This window comes from Lampetra fluviatilis, chromosome 39, assembly GCF_964198595.1.
Source record: "Lampetra fluviatilis chromosome 39, kcLamFluv1.1, whole genome shotgun sequence".
NCBI classification, from domain to species: Eukaryota; Metazoa; Chordata; class Hyperoartia; order Petromyzontiformes; family Petromyzontidae; genus Lampetra; species Lampetra fluviatilis.
This window is the reverse complement of record NC_136313.1, coordinates 10,438,692-10,451,894: the sequence shown is the minus strand read 5'-3', so window position 1 is coordinate 10,451,894 and position 13,203 is coordinate 10,438,692. Positions and strand designations below refer to the sequence as shown.

At 55.2% G+C, this 13,203-nt stretch overlaps 1 protein-coding gene across 1 annotated transcript in view; it reads left to right on the top strand.

The window, feature by feature from the left end:
* LOC144946054 (protein kish-A-like) overlaps positions 1–13,203 on the top strand; it is a 39,066-nt gene that overhangs the window by 22,803 nt on the left and 3,060 nt on the right.

The window sequence follows — 13,203 nt, the reverse complement described above, 5'->3', positions numbered from 1 at the left end:
GGGTGTAGTGACACACACACACTGTGTGAAGTGACACACACACACTGTGTGAAGTGACACACACACACTGTGTGAAGTGACACACACACACTGGGTGTAGTGACACACACACACTGGGTGTAGTGACACACACTGGGTGTAGTGACACACACATTGGGTGTAGTGACACACTCACACACACTGGGTGTAGTGACACACACACACACACTGGGTGTAGTGACACACACACACACTGTGTGAAGTGACACACACACACTGGGTGTAGTGACACACTCACACACACTGGGTGTAGTGACACACACACACACACTGGGTGTAGTGACACACACACACTGGGTGTAGTGACACACACACTGGGTGTAGTGACACACACACACACTGGGTGTAGTGACACACACACACACTGGGTAAAGTGACACACACACACACACTGGGTGAAGTGACACACACACACTGGGTGAAGTGACACACACACACTGGGTGTAGTGACACACACACTGGGTGTAGTGACACACACACTGGGTGTAGTGACACACACACTGTGTAAAGTGACACACATACACACTGGGTGTAGTGACACACACACACACTGGGTGAAGTGACACACACACACTGGGTGTAGTGACACACATACACACTGGGTGTAGTGACACACACACACACACTTGGTGTAGTGACACACACACACTGGGTGTAGTGACACACACACTGGGTGTAGTGACACACACACACACACACACTGGGTGTAGACACACACACACACACTGGGTGTAGTGACACACACACACACTGGGTGTAGTGACACACACACACACTGGGTGTAGTGAAACACACACACACACTGGGTGAAGTGACACACACACACTGTGTGTTGTGACACACACACACACACACTGGGTGTAGTGACACACACACACTGGGTGTAGTGACACACACTGGGTGTAGTGACACACACACACTGGATGTAGTGAAACACACACACACACTGTGTGTTGTGACACACACACACACACACTGGGTGAAGTGACACACACACACTGGGTGTAGTGACACACACACTGGGTGTAGTGACACACACACACACACTGGGTGTAGACACACACACACTGGGTGTAGTGACACACACACACTGGGTGTAGTGACAAACACACACAGGGTGTAGTGACACACACACACACACTGGGTGTAGTGACACACACACATACTGGGTGTAGTGACACAAACACATACTGGGTGTAGTGACACACACACACACACTGGGTGTAGTGACACACACACACACTGGGTGTAGTGACACAAACACATACTGGGTGTAGTGACACACACACACTGGGTGTAGTGACACGCACACACACTGGGTGTAGTGACACACACACACTGGGTGTAGTGACACAAACACACACTGGGTGTAGTGACACACACACACTGTGTGTAGTGACACACACATACTGGGTGTAGTGACACACACACACTGGGTTTAGTGACACACACACACTGGGTGTAGTGACACACACACACACTGGGTGTAGTGACACACACACACACTGGGTGTAGTGACACACACACTGGGTGTAGTGACACACTCACACACACTGGGTGTAGTGACACACACACACACACTGGGTGTAGTGACACACACACTGGGTGTAGTGACACACACACACACTGGGTGTAGTGACACACACAAACACACTGGGTAAAGTGACACACACACACACACTGGGTGAAGTGACACACACACTGGGTGAAGTGACACACACACACTGGGTGTAGTGACACACACACTGGGTGTAGTGACACACACACACACTGAGTGAAGTGACACACACACATTGTGTAAAGTGACACACATACACACTGGGTGTAGTGACACACACACACACTGGGTGAAGTGACACACATACACACTGGGTGTAGTGACACACACACACACACTGGGTGTAGTGACACACACACACTGGGTGTAGTGACACACACACTGGGTGTAGTGACACACACACACACTGGGTGTAGTGACACACACACACTGGGTGTAGTGACACACACACACACTGGGTGTAGTGACACACACACTGGGTGTAGTGACACACACACACTGGGTGTAGTGACACACACACACTGGGTGTAGTGACACACACACACTGGGTGTAGTGACACACACACTGGGTGAAGTGACACACACACACACTGGGTGTAGTGACACACATACACACTGGGTGTAGTGACACACACACACACACTGGGTGTAGTGACACACACACACTGGGTGTAGTGACACACACACTGGGTGTAGTGACACACACACACACACACTGGGTGTAGACACACACACACACACTGGGTGTAGTGACACACACACACACTGGGTGTAGTGACACACACACACACTGGGTGTAGTGAAACACACACACACACTGGGTGAAGTGACACACACACACTGTGAAGTGACACACACACACTGTGTGTTGTGACACACACACACACTGGGTGTAGTGACACACACACACTGGGTGTAGTGACACACACTGGGTGTAGTGACACACACACACTGGATGTAGTGACACAAACACACACTGGGTGTAGTGACACACACACACTGTGTGTTGTGAGACACACACACACACTGGGTGAAGTGACACACACACACTGGGTGTAGTGACACACACACTGGGTGTAGTGACACACACACACACACTGGGTGTAGACACACACACACTGGGTGTAGTGACACACACACACTGGGTGTAGTGACAAACACACACAGGGTGTAGTGACACACACACACACACTGGGTGTAGTGACACATACACACTGGGTGTAGTGACACACACACACACTGGGTGTAGTGACACACACACACACTGGGTGTAGTGACACACACACTGGGTGTAGTAAAACACACACACACACTGGGTGTACACACACACACACTGGGTGTAGTGACACATACACACTGGGTGTAGTGACACAAACACATACTGGGTGTAGTAAAACACACACACTGGGTGTACACACACACACACTGGGTGTAGTGACACATACACACTGGGTGTAGTGACACGCACACACACTGGGTGTAGTGACACACACACACTAGGTGTAGTGACACAAACACACACTGGGTGTAGTGACACACACACACTGGGTGTACACACACACACACTGGGTGTAGTGACACACACACTGGGTGTAGTGACACACACACACACACTGGGTGTAGACACACACACACTGGGTGTAGTGACACACACACACTGGGTGTAGTGACAAACACACACAGGGTGTAGTGACACACACACACACACTGGGTGTAGTGACACATACACACTGGGTGTAGTGACACACACACACACTGGGTGTAGTGACACACACACACTGGGTGTAGTGACACAAACACATACTGGGTGTAGTGACACACACACACTGGGTGTAGTGACACGCACACACACTGGGTGTAGTGACACACACACACTGGGTGAAGTGACACACACACACTGGGTGTAGTGACACACACACTGGGTGTAGTGACACACTCACACACACTGGGTGTAGTGACACACACACTGGTTGTAGTGACACACACACACCGGGTGTAGTGACACACACACTGGGTGTAGTGACAAACACACTCGGGGTGTAGTGACACACTCACACACACTGGGTGTAGTGACACACACACACTGTGTGTTGTGACACACACACACACTGGGTGTAGTGACACACACACACTGGGTGTAGTGACACACACACTGGGTGTAGTGACACACACACACTGGGTGTACACACACACACACTGGGTGTAGTGACACACACACACTGGGTGTAGTGACACACACACACACACTGGGTGTAGACACACACACACTGGGTGTAGTGACACACACACACACACTGGGTGTAGTGACAAACACACACAGGGTGTAGTGACACACACACACACACTGGGTGTAGTGACACATACACACTGGGTGTAGTGACACACACACTGGGTGTAGTGACACACACACACTGGGTGTAGTGACACAAACACATACTGGGTGTAGTGACACACACACACTGGGTGTAGTGACACGCACACACACTGGGTGTAGTGACACACACACACTGGGTGTAGTGACACAAACACACACTGGGTGTAGTGACACACACACACTGTGTGTAGTGACACACACATACTGGGTGTAGTGACACACACACACTGGGTTTAGTGACACACGCACACTGGGTGTAGTGACACACACACACACAGTGGGTGTAGTGACACACACACACTGGGTGTAGTGACACACACACTGGGTGTAGTGACACACTCACGCACACTGGGTGTAGTGACACACACACTGGTTGTAGTGACACACACACACTGGGTGTAGTGACACACACACTGGGTGTAGTGACACACACACACTGGGTGAAGTGACACACACACACTGGGTGTAGTGACACACACACTGGGTGTAGTGACACACACACACACTGGGTGAAGTGACACACACACACACTGGGTGTAGTGACACACACACTGGGTGTAAACACACACACACACTGGGTGTAGTGACACACACACACACACTGGGTGAAGTGACACACACACACTGGGTGTAGTGACACACACACACACTGGGTGTAGACACACACACACACACTGGGTGTAGTGACACACACACACACTGGGTGAAGTGACACACACACACACACTGGGTGTAGTGACACACATACACACTGGGTGTAGTGACACACAGACTGGGTGTAGTGACACACACACACTGGGTGAAGTGACACACACACACTGGGTGTAGTGACACACACACACACTGGGTGTAAACACACACACACACACTGGGTGAAGTGATACACACACACTGGGTGTAGTGACACACACACACTGGGTGTAGTGACACACACACACTGGGTGAAGTGACACACACACATGTAGGGGTCTTACGGAGGAGAGATGTGTAGGGGTGATATGTATGGGATCCTATGAGAAACTAGCACAGTGGGCGGGGCTTAGTGAGCACACGGGAGGGTGCTCGCACCGACGTCCGCAGATGGTACCCCAGCGGGGGGGAGGGGTTCGAGATATAAGGGGATGAGCCGGAGGGCTCGGGGCAGAATGTGGTGGTGACTCTTGAAGACTGAAGACCTGCCTAGTGAGAGCCCTGGTCTCCCCTGGAACACCGCCCTTGTAAGGGCCGCGCAGGTCAGAGCCAGTGGCGTGGTCCTGTGAACCAGAGTCAGCACTCTGGGACTCCAGGCACCGCAGCCCGACTCGCCAGTGTCGGGCCAGATAGCCTCCCCTAGCCCGTTAGTGGAGGACTCGGGGGTAGGTTAGGGATAGCCAGGGTGTGTCCCCAGTTATCCGGGTGAGGGGGCCGCTACCCCCTCCAGTATACGTTGCCCTGTGCCGAGTGTGAAGTTATAATAAACATCAGTGTGCCTCAACCCCGGGTGTCGACCTGTGTTCGACGGTGCTACATCTGGCGTCAGAAGTAAACAACGAACATGGACACGCGCCGAACGGCTCGGTCCGGGGTGCAAGAGGCGGAGGACACCGCGGAAATGGCGGTACCAGAGACGGCTGATGGGGGCAACGAGCAGCCGGTACAGAATGCATCCTTACCGGGGCACCGGGAGGAAGGGGAGTCGCTGCCCGACGGACTTCGGCTGGCGCACGCGAGGTTGGCAGAGCTGCTATACGCCGCTGCCGCCACACTCGAGACCATTACTCGGCTGGGGGCTGCGGGACCACCGCGGGGCGAGGACGGCCAACGGCCGTTGCGCCTTCCCGCCATTTCTACCGACGCCACTTTTGAAAATCCCGCCATCGCCGCAGCAGCTGCCGAGGGCGTGGCCAACCTCAACCTGGGGTCCCACGTCGGCTCTACCGGGGCTGCCACGTCACCACCTTCGGACGGAGCGTCACTATCTGCGCGACAGGCGATTACATCTGCCGTTCGTGCTGACGCTCAGCCGAGTTGCAGGGACAGCAAAGTGCGGGCCTCCACGGCGGCCGCTGCGCTACACTAAAGGCTGCCCCCGCTGAAGGAGTTCGTGGCTGAGGAGGGCGACTGGGGGGGATTTCAGCGGCGCTTCCTCGCGCATCAAGAAATGGCGGGGTGGTCAGATGACGAAGCCCTCTGCGCGCTACCAGCGCTCCTTGACGGCGATGCCCTCGCCGCTCTTACGTCCGCATCGAGGGACAAGCGCTCTACTCTTCAGACGGCGCTGCAATTGCTGGCTGGGGTCTACGGGCCTTCGGCGGAGTGTAGGCAGCGATTCTACGATCGCCAGCGGGGTGCGAAGGAGTCGCCCCTCGCCTACCGTACGAGCCTTCTGGCGCTGGCCAAGACGGCCTTCCCTCGCATGGATGACCAAGGCGTGGATGCCATGGTCTCCGAGAAGATCCTTCTGCTGGCGGACGACCTGGATGTCGCTATCGTTGCGCAGGAGGACGCAGAGATGGATTCCCTCCAAGCGGCGCGGCTCCTCCACGCTAACCTCCTGTCGCAGCGAAGGAAGGCCAGCAGGGCAGCGGCCGGGCGTACGGTGGCTGCCGTCACCCCACCGACGGAGGAGGTCTACGCCGCCGACTTCCGACAGCAGCAGCGGATGGGAGCACGGGCGGACCGGGATGGGTCGGTCCGCTCCGACCGCCTGTCTTCACCGCCTACGCTCCCGCGCTGCTATAACTGCGGCGTCCGGGGCCACGTCGCCTTGGGGTGCCGCTCCCCTCGACAGCGGGGGACGACGTCTCGCCGGGACGAGGGGCCTCCTCCTCCGCCCAAGCTCCACCGACATGACCCGGCAAGTCGCGGCACCCCACATGTTTGGCCGAAGCACACACCCGTTACACATGTACACACCGCAACGAACGGGGGGCCAACATTGCATACCGCGGGGCCAACACGAACCACTATGGGGACCCAATTCGAACCCGCACAGTGGTCCGTGTTGGCCCATCGCGTTCTGGCTGCGCCGTCGGGGTCGTCGGCCGTAGTAGGGTATATTGACGGGGTCGAAGTGCGTATCCTCGTCGATACAGGTGCGTCGGCGACCATCATTTCGGAACTAATATACAACATTCTCCCTGTCCAAAGTCGTCCCTTGCTACCGGTTGATGTCCCATTCTACGCTGCTAACGGGGGCTCACTGGGTATCATGGGTCAGATTCGCGCGCAAATTTCGATCGGAGATATTAAATTGTCCGGCCCTATTTTTGTTTCCTCCTCGCTGGCGGTTCCGTGCCTGCTGGGGACGGATTTCTTGGGCAAAATGCCGATTCGGATTATGATTAATCAGGGTTGCATTGAACTCCCGTCGGGACGACGGATGGCGTTTTTGCCTTCCCCTACTACGGATCGCTCGGCGTTCGCGGCGGTACCCGCGTTGGTAGTTCAAACGGTTCGAGTGCCGCCGGGGGCACAAATGTTGGTGCCCCTTAAGCTTCGTAGGCCCTTCGCTAAGGGTGTTGGGGACCAGGGTGTCCTGCTGGGGCCATCTAGGGCTGGGGTTAGCGGGCCACATTTGGTGTCCGCTCAGACCATTGTAAGGGGGGACGGGGACCCCTTCATCGCGGTCCTCAATGTGGGGTCGCAGGCCGTGGTCATTCCCCAAGGGACCGTGCTTGCTCACGCAACGCCGGTGCCCTGTGAGGAGTCTGTTGCAAATCACGTACACGCTGCCACTCTGCCGACTCCACATTCGGACACCGATGAAGGGTGGCTTGAGGCGCTTTGTGCGGGATCGACGGACCTGTCGGATGTAGAGCGTCAAAAACTTAGGACACTATTGCGCGAATTTGCCGATGTGTTTAGTCAAAACAAATTCGATCTGGGCTGCACCCATTTGCTGCGTCACCATATTGATACTGGTGACAGCGCGCCCATACGCCAAAATCCCTTCCGGCTGAGTCCCGCCGAGAAGGACCATGTCAAATCGGCTGTTGATGACATGTTAGCCGCCGATATCATTTCTCCCTCTACCAGCCCGTGGGGAGCACCGATCGTTCTGGTAAAGAAACAGGATGGATCGTTGCGGTTTTGCGTCGACTTTCGCCGCCTCAACAAAATTTCCCTTGCTGACGCATACCCGCTTCCCCGTATTAATGAATCGCTCGACGCCTTGGCGGGGGCGCGATTCTTCTCCACATTGGATTTGCTTTCGGGATTCTGGCAGCTTCCTCTGGACGATGAATCTAAGCCTAAAACCGCATTCCGTACGCCACATGGTCTCTTCCAATTTAACCGGTTGCCGATGGGATTACACTCGGCGCCGGCGACTTTCCAGCGATTGATGGAATTGGTTTTGGCTGGATTGCAGTGGGATTCGTGTTTAATCTATTTGGACGACGTTATCGTCTTTAGCAGAACATTTGATGAGCATCTCCAGAGGTTACGGGCCGTTTTCCTCAAAATGCGGGCTGCTAATTTGAAATTTAAACCACAAAAGTGTCATTTGTTGCGCGAATCGGTACGTTATATGGGGCACATCGTAGGGCGCTCGGGTATTGCTACCGATCCCGCCAAAACGCAGTGTGTCAGCTCCTGGCCGACTCCCACCTCGGTGGGAGAGGTCAGGAGCTTTGTGGGTTTTGCGTCATACTACCGACGCTTTGTCGCGGACTTTGCCACCATTGCTAAGCCCCTGCACGCTTTGACGTCAAAGGGGGTCCGCTTCCATTGGGGACAGGAGGAGGAGGCTGCGTTCCGCTCACTTCGGGACGCTCTGGTTAATGCCCCTCCCCTGGTTTATCCCGATTTTTCGAAGCCCTTTGTGCTCGATACCGACGCGAGCAACACAGGTATTGGGGGCGTGCTATCCCAGGTGGTTGATGGCGTGGAACGGGTGGTCGCGTACGGAAGCCGAGTGTTGTCTCCAGCGGAGCAACGATATTGTGTGACGCGTCGGGAACTGCTGGCAATTGTCTACTTCATCCAGCAGTACCGGCCATATCTGTACGGACAGTGTTTTACCGTCCGTACAGACCATGCGGCGCTACAGTACGCCCTGCGAGTCCAACAACCATCGGGTCAATTGTCTCGATGGCTGGAGGTTCTCCAGGATTTTGATTTTCAGACCACGTACCGTAAGGGCGTTCGCCACACCAACGCGGACGCCCTGTCACGCATGCCGACCACCCCCGAATGCGCATGCCTCCTGGGGTCGGGTCGGTGCAGGCATCCTGCTGAATTGCCTGTCCCGGTCTTGGCGGCTACTGACGACCTAGCACAATGACAAATTCCATCGCACAACAGTGTTCTGATTCCCTGTTGGGGTTGCCTGCTACGGAATGGGGTCGATTGCAAATGGAAGATACTTCCCTCCTTGCGTTGCGCCGCCGCGTCAGGGACCGGGGGCGGGGGAGGGGTGATGCCGACGCATGGGAAATGCTCGGTGGGTTGTTAATGCATTGGGACGGGAAATCCCGTAGACACCGGCTAGTGGTCCCTTCGGGGTTACGGGGTAGGGTGGTGTGGGCCGCTCACGAGCGCCTCCTCCACCTGGGTACCCAAAAGACCCTGGCTTTGCTCCAACTTGATTTCTTTTGGCCGGGCATGACGAGGGATGTCGGGGATCTATTAGGATCGTGCCCTAAGTGTGCGCAGCGCAAACCACCAGCGAAGGAGTCGAACCCGCCCCTGCAATCTATCAGGGTTTCCCGGGTAAACGAACTCGTCGCGCTGGACATTCTAGGACCGTTCCCCGCCACCCCCAGGGGAAATAGGTATTTGCTAACCGGTGTTGAATATTTCACGCGCTGGCCTATGGCCTGGCCCCTGGCCAACCAGTCGGCGGCAGCCATCGTGGAGGCCTTTGTCCAGGGCTATGTCCTTGACAAAGGTGCTCCCGAGCGGCTGCTGACCGACCAGGGTAAAAATTTTTCAAGCAAATTGCTCAAACAGGTCTGTGAGATCCTTGGCACTAAAAAGATTCGCACCTCCCCATATCACCCACAAACCGACGGGATGGTCGAGCGGTTGCATCGTACCATCACGTCGATGTTGTCGCAGCACGTTTCTGACTCACAGACAGATTGGGATTTGAAAATCCAGGGGGTCCTGTCAGCATACCGGTTGGCCCCCCATGCTGCGACGGGATTTTCCCCCTTTTTCCTTATGTATGGCCGCGAACCGGAGCCACCTGTTCAGGCCCAGCTGCAGATCCCAGCGCCTCAGGGAAAAACTCAATTGGCCGAACATGTTAAATTCAACCTGGAAAGATTAACGGAAGCGCGGGATGCTGCCATGCAAAATTCTGACAGGCGGCAGAGGGCTAATGAGCGCCTCAGAATGGCTCGCGCGCATGTGCTACAGTGGAAGCCGGGGGACAGGGCATGGTTGCACTGTCCCCAGGTACCGCTCGCGTCCTCCTCTAAACTGCTGCGACCATGGCGGGGTCCCGTCGAGGTGGTTGAGGTCCTGAGACCTCAGTGCGTGCGCATTCAATGGGGGAGGCGCCGGTGGTTTGTACACCCCTCCAGGCTAAAACCCTTCGTTGCGGTGCGAGGTCCCACTACACACGCGCGTGGCCAAACATGTGGGGGGGCGTCCGACTCAGGGAGGTCTTCTCCGGTTCTCTCGCCTAACGTGCTGCCGGCTGTACCACCCACAGGTGCACCGGGAGTGACGGGCTCACGCCCGACGACCCCCACAGGAAATGCTGAGGGTCTTGCGACGTCAGCAACAGACTCACTCGGTGATGAACACCTGCCGGCCGACGACCTGCCGGTCGGGCCTGTCCCGTGTGACGGGCCTGTGGCGAGGACGCGCGCAAAAATGCGAAAACTCTTGTGAGGAAATTAGAAAAAAATATATATATATTTTTGATGGGGGTATTTCTTTTGGTTTCTCTTTTCCGGTGTACATTCGCATGTTGTGCTCACGGTGTGGGGCGTCCGTGCTGTGTTCCCGGCACGTTGCATTGTACGATTGTTGGGCGTGCTGTGTGTGTGTGTGTGTTCTGGGGGTTCTGGGTGTGCTGGGGGGGATTCCAGGTTAAGAAACACGTGTATATACGCTCGTATTACGGATTTCGTATTTATTCGGGCGGGGTTCGTCGGGTTCGTCGGGTTATTTTTCCTTCCTGTTGTTCTTCTCGTTGCGTTATTGTTAAAAAAAAAATGAGGCACACGCTGGGGGATGGAGAGGGGTTTAACTTTTATTGTCAATGTTGCAGCCGGGACGGCTGCGAGCTGTACAGGGGGGGGTGATGTAGGGGTCTTACGGAGGAGAGATGTGTAGGGGTGATATGTATGGGATCCTATGAGAAACTAGCACAGTGGGCGGGGCTTAGTGAGCACACGGGAGGGTGCTCGCACCGACGTCCGCAGATGGTACCCCAGCGGGGGGGAGGGGTTCGAGATATAAGGGGATGAGCCGGAGGGCTCGGGGCAGAATGTGGTGGTGACTCTTGAAGACTGAAGACCTGCCTAGTGAGAGCCCTGGTCTCCCCTGGAACGCCGCCCTTGTAAGGGCCGCGCAGGTCAGAGCCAGTGGCGTGGTCCTGTGAACCAGAGTCAGCACTCTGGGACTCCAGGCACCGCAGCCCGACTCGCCAGTGTCGGGCCAGATAGCCTCCCCTAGCCCGTTAGTGGAGGACTCGGGGGTAGGTTAGGGATAGCCAGGGTGTGTCCCCAGTTATCCGGGTGAGGGGGCCGCTACCCCCTCCAGTATACGTTGCCCTGTGCCGAGTGTGAAGTTATAATAAACATCAGTGTGCCTCAACCCCGGGTGTCGACCTGTGTTCGACGGTACTACACACACACTGGGTGTAGTGACACACACACACACACTGGGTGTAGTGACACACACACACTGGGTGAAGTCACACACACACACACACACTGGGTGTAGTGACACACACACATTGGGTGTAGTGACACACACACACTGGGTGAAGTGACACACACACACACTGGGTGTAGTGACACACACACACTGGGTGTAGTGACACACACACACACTGGGTGAAGTGACACACACACACACTGGGTGTAGTGACACACACACACTGGGTGAAGTGACACACACACACACTGGGTGTAGTGACACACACACACACTGGGTGTAGTGACACACACACACTGGGTGAAGTGACACACACACACTGGGTGAAGTGACACACACACACACTGGGTGTAGTGACACACACACTGGGTGTAGTGACACACACACACTGGGTGAAGTCACACACACACTGGGTGTAGTGACACACACACACATTGGGTGTAGTGACACACACACACTGGGTGAAGTGACACACACACACACTGGGTGTAGTGACACACACACACTGGGTGTAGTGACACACACACTGGGTGTAGTGACACACACACACTGGGTAAAGTGACACACACACACACTGGGTGAAGTGACACACACACACTGGGTGTAGTGACACACACACACTGGGTGTAGTGACACACACACACACACTGGGTGTAGTGACACACACACACACTGGGTGTAGACACACACACACACACTGGGTGAAGGTACACACACACACACACTGTGTGAAGTGACATACACTGGGTGTAGTGACACACACACACACTGGGTGTAGACACACACACACACACTGGGTGAAGGTACACACACACACACTGTGTGAAGTGACATACACTGGGTGTAGTGACACACACGCACTGGGTGTAGTGACACACACTGGGTGTAGTGACACACACACACACTGGGTGTAGTGTCACACACACACTGGATGTAGTGACACACACACACTGGGTGTAGTGACACACACACACTGGGTGTAGTGACACACACGCACACTGTGTGTAGTGACACACACACACTGGGTGTAGTGACACACACACACACACTGGGTGTAGTGACACACACACACTGGGTGTAGTGACACACACGCACTGGGTGTAGTGACACACACACGCTGGGTGTAGTGACACACACACTGGGTGTAGTGACACACACACACCGGTGTGTAGTGACACACATACACACACACTGGGTGTAGTGACACACACACACTGGGTGTAGTGGCACACACACACACTGGGTGTAGTGACACACACACACTGGGTGTAGTGACACACACACACACACTGGGTGTCGTGACACACACACACTGGGTGTCGTGACACACACACACACACTGGGTGTAGTGACACACACACACACACACTGGGTGTAGTGACACACACACTGGGTGTAGTGACACACACACACT